The 23,589-nt window shown below is 34.6% G+C and overlaps 1 protein-coding gene across 1 annotated transcript in view; it reads right to left on the bottom strand.

The window, feature by feature from the left end:
- MDGA2 (MAM domain containing glycosylphosphatidylinositol anchor 2) overlaps positions 1 to 23,589 on the bottom strand; it is an 811,488-nt gene that overhangs the window by 641,178 nt on the left and 146,721 nt on the right. The window lies entirely within an intron of this gene.

The following is a 23,589-nucleotide window of genomic DNA, read 5'->3' as shown; positions in this document are numbered from 1 at the left end:
ATGTGTCTAGAATGCTGATATATTACATTCATCTAAATAGATTTTAAGTATCTGTTTAATATTATATTTAAAAAAGAAACTCACAAATAATTTTAAAATTCCACCTTGGAACATTTTCCTATCCTGATAATTAATGATAACTCTTAAATTATTGGTTCTTTTTGCCATTACCAATATGTATGACATATCCAATGGAACTTACGATATAAAAATTTTAAATATGATCTGCAAGGCTCTGGGAAAAAAGGCATCAAGCAGCCATATGTGTGACATATGCAATTATAGCCATATGTGTTACATATGTAAAACACATGTAACGTGTAGCATACGTAATTGAGAGCTCACGTCTTTTTCACCATAGTAGATACAAGACAAATGGCATTTCATAAAGGGAATATAAGAAAACTTCCTTTCAAGAAGTCACCAACAAAGCATCTGTTTAAAACACACTCTTAAAAAGTTAAGAAAAAATAACAGCATTATTGAATTATTATTAAATGCACTAGAACTAATATTGCCACAGTGGCAAAGCATGTGAAATAAAGGTGCCCAATGCTTAGCAAAATAAAAATATTAAGATACAAACATGTCAAGACTTTCATTGTTATCGGGAGTCTTGTAGTTATGGGAAGGATTTCAGCATAGCAGTTTTCAATATATAAATATCTTGTGTGTCATTACGTATTTTGGTCCGAACAACTCAAAAAACAAAAAAAAGAGTTTCCTTATTCATTGTTACGACATCACCATTCACAGTTTATGAAACCACAGTTTATGAATCATGTAACAGGAAAGTAGTCATACAGGATTTTAATACTTAGCAATTTGGCACTTTTGCTATTTTTTAAGTTTTATTATTATTATTATTATTATTATTATTATTATTATTATTATTGTATCATGTGCTAATATGTTCACATTTCTCCAGGATAGCTAATCCTAGTCCATTTTTAAAGCCAAAGGTGCATGTTCATTAATTAGGCATATTTCTTCCTAACCATTCCAGCTGGAGGGGATCCATATAAGAGAAAAAAGTTACTTAAAATGTGCTTGGCTGTCTTCCTACTAATTGGTCTTTGCTAGATTGAGATCTCTTAACTGGAGATAATCAAGGGGAGCTCTGTCCTTAATATCTACATCTCTCATATCTATTTATATTCTTGGAAAATCACTAGGAATTATTTTATATTTCTGGTCCAATATGCAAATATAGTTTTTATGTTCTCCTGTTTATACAGTTATAATCATTTGATCAGATTAATACTCTTCTACCTATAGTCACAATACACGAGTACATAAACTCTATTCTTCCTTATTCTAGAAATTGTTTTACAAGTTGTAAGCAGGTAATTAATTTATTTTAATGAGCATTGCTAGAAAATCTGAACAGTGCTGCTGCACAACTACTGCCTACCACTGCCGGCCTCTGTGCCTATACAGCTTCCAGCAAAAGACATGAGCATAGATTGGCTAATTCCAAAGGTAATGAGAGGAATAAAGACACAACAGCAGCAGAACCCACACTTATGTCGTGATGAGGTTTTGTGCTTACTAAATCAGAACAGCCAGGATCTGTCTTCTGAGCAAAGACAGTTCATAAGCACTGCAATCCCATGCCTGAGAATTTACAAATGGATTTGCTTTTTCAATCAGATCTAATTTAATCTACTAAAACTACACATTCTCCGGTTTTGTGTCCTGGCATTTGTAATGTCCCCAGGTACCCACAGGGACATATATGCTTATATTTAACTTGAAGATGAAAGAAAATGTGAAATTTATTGATAGACATTGTTGAAAAATATACCAACACTTAAAGTATTTAAAGTTTTGTTTGTTTGTTTGTTTTAATGTGCAAGTCTACTTCCACTGAAAAAGCATTTGCAAGTGTTCACAAAACAACATGAGAAAATACACATGAAAACCTGTATAATAACACATAAATCTGAGGCTCATGCCATTTTCAATTTAGGACAAAAACTATGTTGCATAAATTTCCTCTTATCTTTCTAGTGAGTTAACTCCTTGGTTATCCTAAAAGTTTTTTCAAAAGTTAAATTAAGTGTACAATTCTGTTATTCTCAAAAATTATCTATATATCACATTGTGTGTTCACCACCCAGAGTCAGTTCTCCTTCCATTACCATACAGTTGACACCCTTTACCCTCATCTACCATCCCCCACCCCTCTTATCCTCTGGTAAACACTAAACTGTTGTCTGTGTCTATGACTTTTTGTTTCTTTATTTGTTTGTCTTTTTCTTTTGTTGCTTTCAGTTTTATATCCTACATTGGAAACCTACGTAATTTTACTAACCACTGTTATCCCAATACATTTTAATTTAAAAAAAAAAAAGTTAATTCCAAGACTGAACGACCACTTAAAGGTCCAAATCAGTAAAAGTAAGTCCTTACCTATGTAGATCATTTTGGACGTTGCAATTTTAAGTAGGAGTGTCTTCTGTCTATTGAGACAATAAAATGAAGACTGTAAGAGAAAATAAATCAAAACTGGTAGCTGAGTAGATATACTGATTTAGATCTTTGAACTAGAAAGTCTGAAATAATATATTTCCTTTATTTACCAACTTTCAGTATAATTAAGTTGGTTCTAACTAACTTGAATTATAGTGAGTTGGTTCTAATATATTTTGTTAATATATGGATGTTGTGTATATACTGATTTTAAAATATTTGACGTATTTTGATCAATTGTAGTCATGATTCCTTTTGATGAAAATTATTGTTTCTTGGACTAGTTACATCCCTTTCTGCTTGGTTCTGGCAACTTCCATGCTTGCCAGCACATGCCCCAGGCTCATCTTTTGTACATCCTCTCCTAGTCCAGAAATCAGCTATTTCTCCAGAAAGTTCTAGTTCCTTTAAAGGAATTAGTATTTGGTATTTCATTCTTTATTACAGATTCCAGCTGAAAGTGTAAGTAATAGAATTAGAAAATTGCTGTTTCGTAACCCTTATAAAATAATAAATCTAGGTAATGATTATGGGTAAATTTTACTAGATTAAATATTGATGGGGAATAATGCAGAAATAAGGGTGAAATTTAACATCACTCATTAAAAGTGGGCTTCCTGACATAATGCACAATCAAAAAATCTGAACTTGAATATGATGGATACTGTGGATGTAGCTGCCAGGTAACAGCAGAATAAGTGACATGACACCATGAGAAATGACTCAGTCAAATCCAAAATGTGGAACATTCTACAGGACAAATGAATCACTTGATAAATCAATGGCATTTACAAAAAAAAGAAGATGGATACGGTCCATTACAGAATAAAAAAAGATATCACAAATAAGAGTAATGTGTGGACATTGTTTGGCTTCTGATTAGAACAAATCAACTCTACAAAGATATTTTAGAATTAAACAGAGAAACCTGAATAGGCACTGGTTATTAAACAGTATTAAGAATTTTGTTAGTGCAATGATGGTGTTAAATGGATTACTGCTTTTTATGGTTGAATTGCATGTCCAAAATGATAAATTGAAGTCATAATCCACAATACTTCATAATATGATCTTCTCTGGAGAGTCTTTACAGAGTTAATCAAGTGGAAATGAGGTCATTGGGTGATCCCTAATCCAATAAGACTGATGCCATAAAGGGGCAAATTTGGCAGAGACTGACACACATAGTGAGAATATGATGTGAAAAGAAGAAGGCCATTTACAAACCAGGAGAGAGGCATGGGACATTTCCTTCCCTAATGTCTTCAAAAGGAGCCTGGCCCTACTGAAACCTGGATCTCAGACTTCCAGTCTCTGGAATACTCTTTATGGCAGCTCCAGGAAACTAATAAAACATTTAAATTTCTTTATTAGTTGAAATACATTATGAAATATTTACACACGAGATGGCATGATGTGTGAGATTTTCATTAAAATTTCCCGAAAAAATATATGTTGAAAGAAAAATGAAATAAGATGAAAAACTTCTTAATTATTAAAAGTGAGTTATGGGAACGTTGGGTTAATTATACTATACTGCTTTATTTGGTGCAATTTTTAAAGTTCTTAACAAAGATTTTGAAATGAAAAAAATCATGAAATTGATGTTTGGGATTAAACATGATATACAGCTGAAATTAAGGCTGTCTTCCAAAATTTCATTTGGACTCATGTATCTATCATCAAAGAGCAAAACAAAAGAACCTAGCAGGAAAAATGACAGAAAAATAATGACAATTTACATCCAAATCCATGCTATTTATAATATTGATAAGCTTACTCTAATAACTCACTTTCTGAAAGATTGTACAAATACCATGTAAAAAAATTAATATTTTATGAATCCATTATAAAATATTAAATATTTTACTAAATGTAAAAGGCACTTTTTTATGTAAATGTTATTTTATTAAGAACATTCCCGGGTGCTTCAGGGAAAGAAAAAAAAATCATAAGGTCCTTTTAAAATATAAATTCAAACTCATCCTCCAAAGTACCACACTCATCTACTTGACATTTCTCCACCTTGTGGCATGGGCTACACTGAGAAGTAGTAGACTAGTCCTTCTTTCTTTACAAATGAAACATAAAGCTGTTTTATAATTTACTGATAATCAACACAGTAGATAGGTGGGTTCCATATCCAAAATTAGTTTCAGGAAAAACCAACATGTCAAGGAAAAAAATAAGCCTTAGATACCTTTTTTTTTTTTTTTTTTTTAAGCCCCTTTTAGGTAGCTTAGTGAAGAGAGTCCTATGTAAGGAACATGATTAGCAAAATTAATTGAGTTATCACTTCTCACTGCAGTGTCCTTTACTATCTCAACCCTATCCTAAATTCTTAGCCCTTTATTTTGTCTTGCTCTGGCTGCCCATATCAATACATGTTCTCTGGGACATTCCTGGGTATTACTGACATTTAATGCTCTATTTACACTTCTTTGTCACTTCTTTGTGACTCTCTTTTAGAATGTGGTCAGCCTGTATTCAGTCTATGAATAATTACTTCTAGGTTTTGTTTCCAAATAACGGTTCTCATCCTCTTCTAGAGCCTAGCACTAAAAAGAGATGCATAAAATATATAACCCTAAAATCTTCTTAATAACTTAATATACACGGCAAATTTATGATGTTCTGTCATACAACCAAGTGACACAATATTCAGTGATCATTCTATGATAAAACGATTATATCTGAGGTTAAAAGTTAAAGGAGGCGAATTCTTTCAAGACTTTGGTGTTTTAACTGGCTAGTGATTCTTTTTTTTTTTTCCTTCACAATTTCAGTCTGAAAAGTCCTTTTTATAATTAAGTGGTCCCAAAAATCATTCTTTGGACATGGAAAAATTTTTTTTGAAGTACCGAATTATGGATTAGGAAACTGCTACGGTTCACTGGTTCTGATAACATTTAAAACAGAAGGTGGGGAAATGTGTTATATATATTTCTAATGTACATCTTCTCCATCCTCTATCATATCATATATCACATATATACATATATATGACATATAGTATTTCCCTGAAAATAAGACCTAGCTGGACAATCAGCTCTAATGCGTCTTTTGGAGCAAAATTTAATGTAAGACCCGGTCTTATTTTACTGTACTATAAGACTGGGCCTTATATAATATAAGACCAGTCTTATATTAGTTTTTGCTCCAAAAGACGCATTAGAGCTGATTTTCCGGCTAGGTCTTATTTTCAGGGAAACACGGCATATATTGTATCATAGTATAATGTAGTGGAATTCAAGAATGGCATTTGTCTTGTTTATGCTATATCTGAAGACCTAGAGTAATGCCTGTTGCATCTTTAAGCACTCAATAAGTGTTTGTTAGATGAATAAATTAATATGTAAGTAAATTATATAGGTTATTATAATCCATTCTAGTAAAAAATGTGCTAGGAATATTTATGCCTTTATTTTCAAAGTGTAGGATAAGCCTGAACTTATTTTCAATTAAACTCTAAATTTCAACCTACATTATAGTCTTTTGGGACAGTACAAAATTAATGGAGGAACATAATTTGAATTCAAATCCAGAGTCATTTATTTATGGACTAATTCCTAAGCACTAACAAGGCCCTCATTTATTCTGTATTTCCATTATGTGTCTTGTTTACTGATTTTTCATTCTGTTGAACCCATTATTTAGAAAAATAATGATCACTTTACCCATGTAATCATTGAATGGATACTGAACAGATACGATACACATACCACACTCTTCTCAGGGGAGTGGTAGAAAATTATTAATAGGACAAAGGTTCTGCTCTGACCAAATAGTTTGTAGGAGAGATAAGACATGTACGTAAATAACTGAAAAATGTAGAAGGTTATAATGACGACTGAGTATAGGCAAAGAACTATGTGTGTTCAGTAGATTACTATTGGCTGGAATGATCAGCATATTCTCTGTGAAACAGCATTTCAACATGAAGTGTTTGAGCAAATGGAGTTTGGGTGTCAGAAGACCTGCAAATAGACTGACCAGGATGAGTAAAATACATAGAACTGGGGCTGATGCATAAGGTATAGCTAGAAAAGAAATGTGGAAAAAATAGACTGATGAAGGACACAGCTAACTGTCCTCTTAAAATCTATTTTTCCCTTGGCCACACATGTAGGAACTATATTTCCCAATCTGGCTTGAAGCTAGATGTGACCGTATGACCAACTTCTTGTCATGGCATAAGAATGCAAAATGCTATGTACAAATCTCTTTTTGATTCTTTAAAAGAAATTCATGCTGATTGACTTTCTTTGTTTCTCTCACTTTTCCTTTCTCGTGGGCTGGAAGTTTCTGGCATTTGAAAGGTTTCAAGAATGCATGTAAGAAAAATGCTTTAAAATATGGAGACAAGAGGAGGATGGAACCAAAGTCCCTGGATGATTTCCGAGAGCAGAGCAAACCTAGATTTGGCCTTGGATCTCTGGCTGAATTGAGACTTTGTTTGTTTGTTTGTTTTTACACTCTTTAGTAAGTGGAGGGAGAAGAGATAAAAAAGTTGTAATTTTTTTTTTGGGGGGTGTACACTTACCATGTGCCATCACTGTGCTCTTCCAAGTTATTTCATTATAATTTAATGAGAAAATTTTGTTGTTGGTTGTGCATGTAATTGATTGATGTAAGGATAGATGACAAGATCAAATCAGTTAATATAAATGAAAATGTAAAATAGAGAACAGAAAGGGAAATTGTAAAGAATGCAGAATTATGGTTATAATAGAACACGACCTAGCTGCAATATTAACCCAGGAGAAAATGGAGACCAGACTACTTTCAAATTAGGTAACACAGAATAAGAAAAGTATTCAGAAGAGGGAATTATGAAAACAGTTTATGAACAGAATATTCAATAGTGAGTTAAAATTTTAGAAGAGGAACTAACAAGAAAGCAGAAATGAAACTTCAGTTTAGAACCCATTTGCAGAAAAATAAGTTGAGACAATTAAGTGAAAATAATACCAATTGTAAAGAGTACAAAACAGGCCAGATCTGAAAAGGGAAAAGGATAAGATTTCACATAGCCATGTTTGATCCTAATTTAAAAAAAGCTAATATCCCTCTCATTTCAAGTTCCTTTAAAGCAGCTACAACCTGTTAGCTATAGATTGACACACTAGAAGAAAGGTTTTGAATAGTGATTTCAACTTTTCCCTAGTGATAGATAAAAGTAACACATTATTCTCTTAGTTTTTCGTTATACCTAAAGGTTCTCTTCCAGATAATACTCACCTGAGTCTTATCTTCATTGTCAGAACTGCCTAAATAATTCATAGAAAAATTTTGTTGCTGCTGAGATTACGTCAATAACTGAGGAAAATTAAATTTGGCTTAAGATCTCTAAATGTGTTGCCTAGGTTGCTCTTAACTCCATTCCAACACAGAATCTGAGAACTGAAGCAGTATTGAAACGATGATTGTAAGTCTAACGTAGTCCAACTCATCCTCGTGCCTGAATCCCTCTACAACTCTCTTGACAAGTCTTGCTTCTATCTAAATATCACCTGGTACTTCCTGACATCAGTGAGAATCCTATATTTGAATGTCTCTATTTAGAAGTCTTCCTGATACCATAGTGTAATCATTTCAGTTCTCTATAGAAAGCTCCCAATATAACGATAATTCTTTTTCAACATGACTACAAATATTCAAAGACAGTTATGTCTCCTATAAGTCTTCTTGTCAGACTAAATATTTCCATCCTTAAGTCATCTCTCATATAGTGTTTTGCCCTACTTTTGCCATACCAGTCATTTATTATGAAGCATGCATCTGTATGTCCATATTCTGCAAACATCTAACAGGAATTCAAAGCTAAGAGAAAGTTCAATCAGTGCAGAATAGTCAGGAACTGTCATCTTATCTATTATGATCAACCACTATTTTAAAACCAGTTCAATATTTTGCTTTCCTCAAAATTTACTATGAGCCCTTCCTTTGGAACAAGAAATAATAACAACACAAGAAAACAGTCATTTAAAATTATCAGGCCTTAAAAAAATATGCTGTTGTCAGTTGGTACGTGTGCAGTTGAATTTTTATCTAAGTAAATACTTTATATTAATTCTTATTTAATTTCAGCTTGATTGAGTCATTCTATTATTCCAACCTATTAAGATAATAAGTGCAACCAAACTTTGTATCCAGATTATTCATCACTGCATTATCTGTGGATTTTATCATTATGCTATCAATCTCCCTTTAAAATAATAAAGAAGAAGTTTTTAAAAAGACAAACTGAAAATTAAACCCAACAGAATTAAATCTCCCCCTAGATGATGCTCATTCATTAATAAGACTTCTTGTATAGTCAGTCAACCAACTTATAAGATGAACTTATGTATTTTATCTAGACGTTATTTCTCCATTAGTCAAAATTATTTCAAAAGTCATTTTCTTATATCATGTGCTTAATTAGAAATATATGATATATATCATAATTGGGGAAAATACAGCTTTCAAGTCTATTTAAAACAAAATACAAAGAAACTAAAACAATAACAACAGTGTAAGAAATTAATGTATTGTTGCATGACTTATTCTTAGTGCATATACACTGCTGCAGGTGTTGAATCTCTTTTTAAGTACTATTAATAATCCAATTAATAAGTAAAATATAATAACAACTCTTATACCAATGAGAATATCTAACATGAGATAAGTACCATCGTTGACTATAATTTTTTGAATATAAATATAAATTTGTGTGCATCTTCAGTGGTTTAGTAACTCCCCTAAAAATTATTGAGTAATGTAAATTAGTACCAGCCAAGTATACTCTTTTTCACCAGTACGTTTCCTGATTTTTTTAAATATGCATGAGAAATAGAATGTAAAAAAAAAGAATTACATTGTTCTCTTTATTTCTGTTCATTTTTGGTATAAAAACAGTCTCTAAGCATGAGTGAGGTAAGGAAGGTTATTTTATTGTTGTTTCATTGTTTGTTTTTTGGTGGTAATTTTTATATGGATTTGAGATCTGGTGGATAGTTTAGATATTGTGATCATACAACATAGTTGGAAATAAGATAAACATACATACATACAAATAATAGTATTGGGCAAAAAGGGACACAACTTCCTACAAGACTACAGGGAAAGAGTCAAGAGTCAAGATGGTTGTCAGACTTAAGACAGGCTTCTATAAGAAAACTTGAGTTATTAAGGGCAAGACCAAAAAAAAAAAAAAATGAGAAAGACAACAGTTGCTATTTGTACAAAACAGAGAGAAAATGTCTAGATGAATGTATAGAACATATAAAATGTATTATGTATGTTGGATTGAGCTTTGCAAAACAAATTGTTTCCTAGTAGGGACAGGACTATGGCTCCACATGTGTGAGACTGATAAGAGGGAAGTGAAAGTAGACATGTTTATGTGCAAAGCATATACATGAAAGTAAACATGTTTATGTTTATGTGTAAAACTGAGCATAACAAAATTGAGTGGTAAACAACTCCTGGCAAACAACTTCTGGTTATCACCTAAGAAGTAAACAAGTCCAAGGAAAAGAAGATAAAGGCAGAACTCCAGAGTAATGCCATGAGTGGTCTGACTAGGAGCTCAGGCGAAGACGCTCTGCGAGGCTCTGAGCGAGACACTCCAAAACTATCCTCCGGGTCGTTCATCTGTAGTATCTGACAGAGTCCTCTGCGAGGTGCAAGCCATGATATTGGGACTCTCCGAAGTTCTTCCTTGCAAGACCAGCTTGCCTCAGACCTATCGTGGGCTCAGTCATCTCTCCCTGACCAGGGACCTTCTCCACCTCAATTGACTCTGGGACGACTTGGTTCATTATTAAATTTTATTCTATTCTGTATAACCTTCTGGGCTTACCAGAGCATTGGGTCCTGGAGGGACATTGGTTCCCAAATAAAGCTGTGTTACTTACTCTATCTGAACTTGTGTATCAGAATTTTGTTCCCCGCTTGCATCACGAGAACCAAGAATGGACGTAGGGCCCTCCGAAGGGGTTATTGTCCCCTTGACTTTCAGGAAGAGACTGAAACGTGGCGACTGCCCTTACAGGCACTCAGGACAATGAGAGACCCTTTAGCCTACAGTGAATAACAAGGTAGACTGCCATACAGAAAAAGACACAACGCTAGAGGAGGATCTGCTGGGATGGGTAGGGTTGGGTGTGGCTATATACAGTAAAACCCGTAGGATATTCAGTTATATACCAGTTTGGGGATCATAAACAGTCTCGATGCATGAGAGTAGATCATTCAAGAAAAGTAGTGTTTTACCAAATGAATGGGAGAAGATTTTTGCAAACAGTTCCTCCAATAAGGGTCTAATATCCAAAATATACAAGGAACTCATGAAACTCAACAACAAAAAAACAAACAACCCAATTGAAAAATGGACAGAGGACCTAAAGAGACATTTCTCCAAAGAGGACTTACAAATGGCAAATAGACATATGAAAAAATGCTCAACATCACTAATCATCAGAGAAATGCAAATAAAAACCACAATGAGATATCACCTCACCCCAGTCAGAATGGCTATCATCAACAAGACAAATAGCAACAAGGGTTGGAGAGGCTGTGGAGAAAAAGGAACCCTCATACACTGTTGGTGGGAATGCAGACTGGTGCAGCCGTTATGGAAGGCAGTGTGAAGGTTCCTCAAGAAATTACAAATAGAATTACCATATGACCCAGCAATCCCTATCCTGGGTATCTACCCAAAGAATTTGAAATCATTTATACATAAAGACACGTGTGCTCCAATGTTCATTGCAGCTTTGTTTACGATGGCCAAGACATGGAAACAACCAAAATGTCCTTTGATAGATGAATGGATAAAGAAGTCGTGGTATATATACACAATGGAATACTATTTGCCAGTAAGGAAAGATGATATAGGAACATTTGTGACAACATGGATGGATCTTGAGAGTATAATGCTAAGCGAAATAAGTCAGACAGAAAAAGCAGAGAACCCTATGATTTCACTGACATGTGGTATATAAACCAAAAATAACAAAAGAACAAGACAAACAAATGAAAAAGAAAAACTCACAGACACAGACAATAGTTTAGTGGTTACCAGAGGGTAAGGGGGTGGGGGGGTGAGAGATGAGGGTAAAGGGGATCAAATATATGGTAATGGCAGGAGAACTGACTCTGGGTGGTGAACACACAATGGGATTTATAGATGATGTAATACAGAATTGTACACCTGAAATTATGTAATTTCATTAACAATTGTCACCCCAATAAATAAATTAAAAAAAAAAAAAGAAAAGTAGTGTTTTGCCCAGAAGAGGGAAGTTTAGGGAGTCCCTGTATTTCAAGTGTTGGGAGGCTATGACATAAGGGAGCAACATATACAATAAAAAAGAAAAAAAAAAGGCAGATTCTCCTTGCTTAACTTGTTGTTCTAAACAAGATTCCTCAAACTCCTTTTGGTTAGCAATTTTACAAACCTCACCTTATTTTGGTCTTTAGCCTTTCTGATATTAGCTTGAGAGTTTTGTGCGATTTTATTTATTTTAATTTTCTAACTCAATGTCTCTTTTACAAATCTGACATAATCAGCACAGCTTCAAATAGTCATGTTTTCTTTAGGTATTCCTCCCTGCCCCCTCTTTTTTCTTTTGGAACCAAAGTGTGATGTCAGCTAAGTAATGTAAGGACAAATGGGAAGCCCTCCAATCACTTTTCACTGTTACTGGAATAAAATCCAAACTCCTTGTGGTTGTCCCTAAGTTCTTCCTTACCTGAGCTGCCCCTACCTGTCTGAACTCATCACATTTTCCTTTCCATCCAATGCACCTTCCTTCTGTCCCTGGCATGTGCCAACACATTCCTGCCAGAGAGACATTGCACTTGTCATCTACTCAGTCTGGAAAATGAGTGCTTTGCTCCCATGGTTTGGATCTCAGCTCAAATGTTATTTTCTTAGTACATACTTCCCTAACTGTCTTAGCTAAAGCAGACGTCCCCCTACAAGTTATAACTCACTATTCTATATTGCTCAGTCTTAATTTCTATATGGTAGATATTGCTATCTATAGTTTTCTTATTTTTATTGGTCTGATATATGTCCACCAATCTACCCACACATGTTAACTCCGTGAAAACAAGGACCAAGTTTCATTCATTAGGGTATCTTCAAAATCTTGACCAAGCAGGAAGAAGGCCTTCACAGATCTTATTAAAATGAATTAATGAGTGAATGAAGAAAACTTTTACTGTGGCCCAAAGGAAACCTCATTACTGGTGAAAAATATTGAATTTTGAAAGACTGTACTATAACGTGAGTATTAAATACGTAAACAGAAAACAGAAGTTTTCTGTAAGACAATAAGAAATTTCTGTAAGAAAACTTACAGAAATTATCTGTTAAATATTTTTTAAATATATTTTATGTGCAAACAGTTAACATGTAAGAGGGTTTTGGTTTCTTTGTTTTTTTTTCCTGCTCTTTTTGATTGTTTCAAAACTAATGGACCTAAACATGACATATTTTCCTGAGGATAAATCTATTTTCCACCAATTTATTATTTGGAATTGTTGGATATTGCACACATGGAAGAGAGGAAAAATAGGAAATAAACAAAGACCACAGCACACAAAACACACTTTTAAACTAGAAATATCAGTGTAACTGATGAAGCAGCCAGTTGAAGCAGGAAGCGTATTGTATTGCATATGCAGGAAGAACGTGAAGGCAGTAAAAAAGGAATGATGACCAAGTCTGCTGCTAAACAAGTATGGGTATGCATATATAAATAGGTCTACTTCTCAAAGAAAGTTGTTTTTCTGTTTGTGTGTTTTTATGATGAACACTTGCAGTCCTACATACCCCAAATTGTTCTAGCCATCTCGAATACATAAGCACAATGACTCACAAATAAGAAAACTTTCGCTCAGAAAAGTGAAGTCTTTGCCAAGGGTTGTCGAGTTGGTATGTGCTACTGTTTCATGGAACATCATGAGAGCTACAGAAAATTACCCAGTGAACGAACACAGGATTAACAACTGATATAATATTTGGTTTTCTTTCTAGGTTCAGGTAATATACTTGGACACATAAAAATATTAAAGTATAAACTATTTTGTTTATATCTGACTTTGACCTCCAACAATTAATTAAAATTAAATATGTGTCAGATGGAAAAAAAATAAGGTGAACCTGTAAATTTAGCCCCTGTAATTTTTTCTTCTGGCGTTTTCTGCATTAGAAAACTTACTACATTTTTGCTATATATAGTAATTCACTGGATATAAACATTTAATATGATCTCAAGCCAACTATAGTTCAAAATTGCTCATAGAGACTCAAAGAGATTCCCAAATTAGAGGACTATAAAATCATAAATCAAGTTCTCCATTTTACTTACTGAAATGGTATCAACCTTTCAAGTGCCAAAGATTTGTATGACTTATGAAGAGATGCCTTGTTCTATAGACATCATAAATCTGCTGTAGTCTATGCCAAGGTCCACACTTAACAGTACTTCAACTGTGAAATGCTAATTTAAATCCACAGTTCAATGATTTTCTTACGAGATGACAGCATAATGTTAAAATTATTGGTATCAGTCTCCCATCTAGCAGATTCCCTGTAGAGTCACTCAAAACCGATGGCTATCTCTCACTGTGAGGGTGTCAGCCATCTTGGAGTTGGACGAAAAAATGGGAAGAAAATATGATCCATGTTGTCATACTCATTTAACGTGTCTTCTTTTCTAAATCTCACCACAATTCAGAGCTGAACTTTGAAACTGTGCTATGTTTCTACATAATGTCTCTTTTAAAAAAAAAATTTGACTAAAATTTGAGGAAAATTTTAATAATATTGTATATTTCCAAAGTTAACTACTATAAAATTTCATGTACATTTTGGTAACAATTGTGTTATCTTGTCCTATTGTGTCTAATCATTCACTGTTTATAGTACACACATTTCTTTCAAACAAATTTAATACACCACAAGGAATATTACAAAAACAGCATTACTTAGATAACTGTGCTGCTGAAATAAAGCTTGTGATGAGAGAATATGGTAGCTAATTCAAAACAGGAAATTGAACAAATTAAAGAATTCAATGAAAAGAATTCACTCAAATTCTTCAAATATCTACTGAAAACTTTCTATATGCCCCATAGAGCAGTGGACAAAACAGTAACAGTAGAGTTTATGTTCTAATGAAAATCACAATGAAGGAAAAATTTTAAAACAATGACTATAATAAGCTCATGGGATAATTTACTATTTTTGTGATAGGGCTCCTGATACAAAAATGTTGGTCAGAGAATAAGGGGTAGGGGATTGGTAGATGAGAGCAAGGGGGATCAAATACATGGTGATGGAAGGAGAACTGACTCTGAGTGGTGAAAACATACAATGCTATATATAGATGATGTAATACAGAATTGTACAACTGAAATCTATGTAATTTTACTAACAATTGTCACCCCAATAAACTTTAATTTTAAAAAATGTTGGATCATTAAACCCTTTCCTACAGTGTTTTTAGTGATTCTGTTTCTATATACATGGAGAAATATAGTGATCATTCTGGGCTTAAAAATATAAATGGGTAAATGAGTATTTCATAAGTAATGCAGAGCAGAACCAATTACAACATAAACATTTCTTAGCATGTAAATTATGACACATATTGTCCCTAAGGCCAGTAACCATACATAAGTGATAGCTGCAGAGAGTTTGAAATTCAAAGATCTAAAAAGCACATTAAGTTAGCATTCCCTATGTCCTGAGTTACAAATTGATTGACCTGTTTCTAGTGTTGTAAAAACTAATATTAAATGCTTTTTCCAAATAAAGACAATCAGTAACTCATAAATCAATTCAACATGTATTTGTTATGCACCTTCCCTTTTTTTTTAAACACCCTTAGATGATATTGGGACATAGTGAAATAATGTGCAATTTCTGAAATGTAGTAAATGCTCAACAAGTCTTGTTGATTTCTAAAACCATACTGCTAGCCTAAAACACCATGTAGAATGTAGTGACACTGAAGTGAAGAGTTCAACTCAGAAGCTAACAACAAAGCAACCAACACCACATTTAAGTTTTCATTTTAGCTGCAACACCTTAAAAGATTTTACTAAGTTTTCGTTTTGTTTGTTCAGTTTCTCAGGAAAGTGGAGGTATACTTTTACAATTACTAGCCGTGGGTTAAGAGATTTTTTTCACCTGACACATTTTTCCATTTAAAAAAACATGCCTCCTTGTTCAAAAACTAAAGAAGAGATGGGTAATATCCCCACATTCCTGAGAAATGTGATATGTACAAACCGCCCTTCATTTGTGAGCTAATAGTGGCCTTAGGAAACAAGCACAATTAGATTAAAAAGCTCTCCCCAGCTAAAATGAACTTTAGGAATTATGTCTGCTTTCCAGGATGACTGGAAAAGGAGGACTCCTTGGTACCTGTAATATTTTACAAATGAGAACATTTTAAACAGATGCTTCCATAAGATCACTGACCTATTAACACCAGTCCTGGATCTTAAACAATATCTTTAATTCTATCATCAGTATAATTCCATTATACTCCATGCCTTGCAGGACATTTTACACAAGCAGTACTTAACTGATACTTGTATAAGGTAAATTCTCCCTTATAATTGAATGACCACCTATGACCAGCAGTCCCAACTAAGGGATCTTTCTCTCCCACCCCTAATTTCATCTCTCCTCTCCATTTCTTTCTCTGCTACTCTCAGACACCCCTTCTCAGTCAAAACTCCTGATTATAGGGATCACAACAGTGTTAAAAATTCTCCCCAAGTTCTTTCTTTTTGCTCACCTCTCTAGTTATTCTCAGGCCAATAAGAGACAAATGGCCCTATTCCATCTCCAGTGATATAATTCTCTAGATGTTCTCTGAAATATATATAACCTATAGAAACTAATAAGTAGTAGACTTACATCTGCATACCCAAGAAAGGAAAACAAAAAATGGCTCCTTCCAGAACAAAGAATCTTTCCTGAAAAGGAAATCCTATTTTTACGCTTAAGACCACTAAAAGCAAATAACTATCAGTTTTAGACACAGAAGGTTTATCTTTATTTCTGGTTATTGTGTATTTGTTTGTGAGTTGATCAGTCACATGTGACCACAAGAGGAGAGGCTTGGGAAAGAGCAAACTGTGTTACGTCCACAGGACGTACTGACAGGAGGAATGGCTCACCATGCATGGAAAAACATCAGGGTGATCAGAGTGAGAAAACAGGAGGGGAAGTACTTCAGCCACAGCCTTCATTGGAGTTTCTGCAGGAAACTCAGGGCAAAGTGAACAGTTTCGGATTGGCTAGTTTGAATACTTTTCGTGGGCTTGAGGCTATAAGAGTGATCTCTAGTTGATTGGTACCCAGCCCTGGGAGGATTCAGGCAGAGTAATATCATCTGGAAGGCTATCTAGAGGACATAGGGTCCAGGATTTGTTAGTTTGAATATCAAAGCATGCTCCTGTCCAGGCCCTTTGCTGTCTTTTAAGAATTGGCTAGCCCAGGGAGAGGCCATCCTTCTTCAGCCAGAAAGCTGTTTAAAGATGATAAAAATGTCATAATATTCAGGAAATAATAATAATAATAAAAATACACACACAATACACTAGTTGTCAAGTCTTCAGGAATAAGAAGATCCGGTTTTAGCGCATCCTATTACATGAAATAAATTGTAAAAGTGATATAAATGGAATTTATGTGACTGCTTTTTAATATTTTCATTTTGCTGGACAGGCCCTGAAATACAGCCTGAATCAATACTCAACACCTGGCAGTCCTAATGATGACAAATAGATTCTGAAGAAACACAAATGAAAAACATGTCGCTCTATTAATGTGCTTATCTGGCGCAGAACTTCTCACAGCTCAGTTTCTCAGAGACACACTCTGTGTTTCCCTAGAACTTTACCTGAATGGCATTCCCAATGGCCACAACAAGGGTAGCCCTAGTGTGTTCCCTGAGCTCTGTCCAAGCTGACGTGTGAGATAGTCATTGTTTTATGTTGTCTGTTTCTCCCTCATGAGGTGATGGTAGTTCCCTCATGAAGTGATGGTTAGTTTGTCTGTTAGCTTTTTGTTCCCTCACATGACGTCCTGTTGTTTCTCCCTCGTGTGAGGTGATGGTTAGCTTTTTGTTTCCTTATATGGAGTGCTGTTATTTTTCCCTCATGTAAGGTGATGATTAGGGTTGGCTTTTTGTTCCCTCACATGAGGCGCTGTTGTTTTGCCTCCCTCATGCGAGGTGATGGTTAGCTTTGGGTTAAGAAAATTCTTCTTCATCTCATCCCTGACAGGAGAGATATGAGATGATGTTGCTTTCTGTCTGTTTCACCCATATTAGCAGATGGGGTGAAGAAGTCACTAAGTTATATCAGAGTGAGGTGAAAGGCACATTGCCAGGCTTTGGAAAGCCTTGGGCCAATGGTCCCAGACGAGAACAGTAGGTATTGTTTGCCTGAATGAACTGGCCCTTCAGCCTGATAAACAATATTTTTATCACAGTAACTGCCGAACCCTCTGGGAACTGACCATTCCCTTGACGGGGGGGGGGGGGGGGGGGGGAGAGGTAGGAACAAGAAACTTGGCTCAAAAATGCAAAAATGCATCTAAAGAGATCTATAAGACAGACCTCAGTTGGCAGTGTAGTCTTCATTCGTCATCATTCTGGCATTGGCACTGGGACCTGTATGTGCCTTGCAAGTCAAGAGACACTGTGACTCCAGCCATGATCTGGTGAGGTCTGGCTGGTTCCCGACCTCTCCGGTGTTGTTTCCCCATGGTTTGGTGAGATTCTTTGGCATAACATTGATATTAATGTGCATAGTTTAGTCTTAACTGCCTTTGTTGGAAACTTGTATGTAGTTTGCAGGATCTCCAGTTGCAGGCCTGGTGAGATCTGATGAGTTCCTGACCTCTCCAGTGGTGTTTCCCCACGGTCTGATGAGCGTTTGGCATCTATTGTAATAGCTGCTATCCTATAGAATTTATTAATGCTTTTGGATGTTCCCTATTAACTTTCTTTGTATATTTAGCCAAGTTATTTTTGATCAATAGTAAATATATATATATATATATATATATATATATATATATATATATATTAAAACATTTTAAACTTGTGTGTGTACTCCTTTGTTTCCCCCACTCGTCATTACAGGGGGCATTATTATTTACAGTTTCTAAGCAAAAAAACTGAACCTCAGATAGGCACTGAATAATATTGTATTTACCCAATGACTGCCTAAAAGAGTTCAAATACATCACTTTCCTTTTTAATATGGGTCTTTATTAGTACTGGCTTTTGGAGTACAAAGCAACAGCTGCATGTTCTGTGGTACATCTTGTATTCTCAATTTGAGAGTGATTGTATTTGAAGTTTTGCTGAAAGAGAGGTATCAAACCCCTAAGTGTTACATCTTCTATCCTTGAATGCAATGTTAATTTCCTGGGCAGTTTTTAACCACGTTTGGAAAATTCACTTTAGCTTGGAAACTTAATGGAATGTGGATTACGTGGCCTTAATTAATTTATACTTTGAATAAGGAAACCTTTCAGGTGAATGCTAGAAGAATATTATTTTTTGTTTTATTTTACCCATCATTTTGACTGCTACTCCCTCATGTTTCCAAGTAGCAAAGAAAAAAAAAAATCAAACTAAAGAAAATACAATTCATGTAACCTCTATGGAAAATGCTTGCAATTGTATACATGTCAGCCATACATACACACCCTGTGACTTCTTTGGTGCAACTGTACAATTGCTTTAATGACAAATTGCCAAAAATAAAAAAGTCTCCAGCTGTGACATGCATAATAACATTTAGTGAAACATGTAGACTTACTGCCCACCAAAAAAGACTGTCCTTCCAAATATAGCTCTAGTGTTCCATTCTCAAATTTTTCATGAAAGAATAGAATTCTGAAATTCAGGTCAGGAGTTCAGAATGCTGGACTAGAATTCTCTATTAAAGGTCACTAAGAATGTGGAAATAGTTAAAAAAAAAAAAAGAATTTTTCATTTTACCTTGACAAAAATATTACTTTTTTATTAATGAAGTCTTTATAAAAATGAAAGTAATAAATGATTATGGTAGATTTTCTAAGAAAGGATGGAGTCAATTTATGTCTCTGATAGGTAGAAATGTTTCCAAGATGGTTATCCAAAAAGGACTCACCAAGATCACATAATACTGAGCTGTATTGCAGATGTAGTTTGTTATGAAAAAGTCCTTAAAATATTTATCATCGATGGTGTAGGGGATAATGATATCTGCCCCTTGTCCGGAATACTTTCTTAAACTGTTTCATGGAATATATATAGTTTGTTCCCAAGTGGATGTTTAGTAGATTATTTTATGTGTAATAGCTGGATTGTTTTACAAAGTAAAATGTGTTGATAATCCTTACTGATGAGCTTCCCAATTAGATGCAAAAATAATTTTATACTAGGCTAGGTACAATTATAAGATAATTATTTATTTGGGTCCATTCATTCTAAAAATGTAATATCTCTGAGAGAAAATAAATATTAACCTAATCAATAATTTCTATTATCCATATCATTTAAAACTTTGTTAAACATAACATTTAAAACATTTGTTTTACTGAATTTTTGGCATTAATGTATCTATGATTTCAATAAATGTTATTTTCTAGTCTTGTTATCTGAAAACCTGCTGGAAACCTACTCTCCAGCAGTGACAAAAAGAGATCATGACTTATGTCTTTAATTGGAAAATGCCACAAGTTTCCATAGCCACTGACCGAAGAACTTCCATATATTGGGCATTATCAATATAGTTGTTTGATGGGAGTACATATCATTCACTAAAGTATAAGATCTAGGAGTGCAGAAATGGCTGTCTCTCTGTTCACCACTATATTCTACATGCTAAGTATCACGCTTTCCCTATCATAAGCAATGATTAAAATGTATTGAATGAAAGCACAGGAAGGAGGGCAGAGATGAAATTCAGCAGTGCTGAGTCCAGGTACAGGAAAAGGAGTAGTGGCCAACTTGGACACAGACATAAGAAAAGGCCTGACTTAGCAGCAGTTTTTGTGAGAAGGTATGGTGGTTTTATTTCGCCTTAAGTTTAGTGTGCACCTGCTCTGCAATGTGGATACAAAAAAAAGGGGGGGGGAGGAAGAAGAGGAGAGAGGAGGGGAGGGGAAACAAAAGCAGGGGAGGGGAGAGAAAAGAAAAGAAAAGAAAAAAGGTTAGGAATAATCATATTCTATATTATGACACTGAAGGACAGTATCTTGTTTTGTTAGTTTCATGTTCTCTCACCTGTATTTTCAATTCCTGCCCTCCGATTTTCAATTTTCAATTCCTGTTCCTTGCCTTTAGTCTCTAAACAGTCTCAAATTTCTCCACAGTTAAAACTGAAGAGCTGCTTTGGCTTTTACCCACTGGTGTTTTTCTTTCCTTTCTCTATGTCCAAATTATTAAGGAGAGTAATTGATCATTGACGTCTGTATTTCTCGTCTCATTTCCTCTTACCTCTCTGCAATCTGGCTTTGCCACCACTACTGTGCTCCAAATATTTCCATTTAGCCCACCTATGCTTGTATTTTTAGGATCAAATGCAGAGGGTATTTGTAAGAAATCTTTGCTACACTTAAGTCTTTTGTTCACATCTTCCTCCTTGAAACTCTGTTCTCTTGTTCATGGGGAGGCCTCACAATTTCTACTTTTCTAACTAGCAAAACCTCACTTCTTCCCAGATTTACACTTTGGCTTTCTCCAAGGTTTTCCCTTCAATTTTCAGGCCACTGTTTTTCTCATGCACACACCTACACAGATAATCCTTTTCAATGTTGGTATTTTTAATGCATCCTATATGCTGATGGCTGCCTTTTTCTTTCTTTCCTACCCCCTACCCTTCTGTTCTCTCTTCTTTCCATCCCTCCTTCTTGGTTCCTTCCATGAATTCATCTGTAAACATCTTGATGGGTAGACAATGAAGCAGTGGCTATCTCTTGGTGGGAATCAAGAGGTAGTTTCTAGTTTCTTTTTCACAGTTATAGTCATTTTCTGATTTATTACAATGAATCAAAAGTATATATATTTTAATCAAAAGTATATTTTTTGATTATATATTTTTGATTAAAATATATGTTTATATATTAATCAAAAGTATATATATTTTTGATTAAATATATATTTTTGATTTATATATATATAATCAAAATAAATGTATTTTGATTAAATATGTACTTAATCAATATATATACATATATATTTCTAACTATTAACAAACAAAACAGTGAATCTGTTCTAGAATAAATACTTTCTTGACTTATCTGTTGTCACCTCACACACTTAACCTTACTTTCTGTGTTAGGCGAAGTGAAAGGTGGGGACCATATCTTAATCATATTTGTAGATTGTTTACTAAGTGCTTAAGATTTAGTATATATTCAGTAACCATTTTTGAACTATGAAAGCTTCACTACACTCTACACAATTAAAATCATATATTAAAATCTTGAAGACATGGGTAAAAATACAAAACAGATAGGTCTGGGGCCAACATCCCGATGAAAAGAAACATCACGCTGATCCCTAGAATTATTGTACTTTTCCCTCAGGGAACCTGTCAGTTTTCAGCAAAGGGAAGAGAAAATGAGGAAAAAAATATCAGTCAGAGGTTTGAAATAGACCTGTTGGGCTGGAGAGGGAGAACTTATCATTTAGGACTACCAGGTAGATCAGGATGTGAGGGTGAGGAAGAAATCTTCGAGAACTGAACCAGAAACGATATATGTGATTCCTTTGAAATCATCTGCCAATCATTAAGTTACACATGTACAGGGTGAAACTCCTAGAAATCAAGTATAAAGCTGTTCCACTCATACACTGTTGGTAGGAATGCAGACTGGTGAAGCCGTTATGGAAGGCAGTGTGGAGGTCCCTCAAAAAATTACGATAGAATTACCATACGACCCAGCAATCCCTCTCCCGGGTATCTACCCAAAAAATCCGAAAACATTTACACATAAAGACACGTGTACTCCAATGTTCATTGCAGCTTTGTTTACGGTGGCCAAGACATGGAAACAACCAAAATGTCCTTCATAGATGAATGGATAAAGAAGTCGTGGTATATATACACCGTGGAATACTATTCGGCGGTAAGAAAAGATGATATAGGAACATTTGTGACAACATGGATGGACCTTGAGAGTATAATGCTAAGTGAAATAAGTCAGACAGAAAAAGCAGAGAACCCTATGATTTCACTGACATGTGGTATATAAACCAAAAACAACAAAAGAACAAGACAAACAAATGAGAAAGAAAAACTCATAGACATAGACAATAGTTTAGTGGTTACCAGAGGGTAAGGGGGTGGGGGGTGAGAGATGAGGGTAAGGGGTATGAAATATATAGTGATGGAAGGAGAACTCACTCTGGGTGGTGAACACACAAAGGGATTTATAGATGATGTAATGCAGAATTGTTCACCTGAAATCTATGTAAATTTACTAACAATTGTCACCCCAATAAATTTAATAAAAAAAAGAAAGTATGAAGCTGTTCCCAGGAGAATAAATTGCTTAGCAAAGATATCAGCAGTCCTGTCGTTAAAGGGGGAGAGAAATTCGAGTTTAGGGCCCATGAAAGTGGAATGACCCTTGTAAATTTCACAGGGTTTCAGTCTTGATCCCAGAAGTACTATGACCTAGGAATTAGGACAAACTTAAAAGAAAGACAAGCCCTAAAAACACTCCAAACCCACTCTTAACTGAATATGCCAATACTTTACCTGCCTTCCAGAATAAAATGTAATTTGGTTTGGAAAGATGAACCAGAGTCTTTTCAATATTTTATTTATGATATCTAGTAGTCATTTAAAATTACCTGGCCTGCACAAAAACAATTCAGGTGACTAAAAATTAAAATTGAATTCTGTAAACAGACACCCAAGGGATGACATAGATATTGGAGTTTTCAGATAGGAACCTCTACATAACTGTGATTAATATTGCCAAGGAAATAGAGGGAAAAATGGAGAATTTTTCAGAGAAATTGAATCTGTAAAAAGCAGTGATTGAAAATTAATGATTCAATGGATAGGTTTATAACAGATTGGACA

The sequence above is a fragment of the Rhinolophus hipposideros genome (genome assembly GCF_964194185.1).
Source record: "Rhinolophus hipposideros genome assembly, chromosome: 5".
In the NCBI taxonomy this organism is placed as follows: domain Eukaryota; kingdom Metazoa; phylum Chordata; class Mammalia; order Chiroptera; family Rhinolophidae; genus Rhinolophus; species Rhinolophus hipposideros.
Note: the sequence above shows the minus strand (reverse complement) of the source record. Positions and strands in the feature narration are given on the sequence as shown.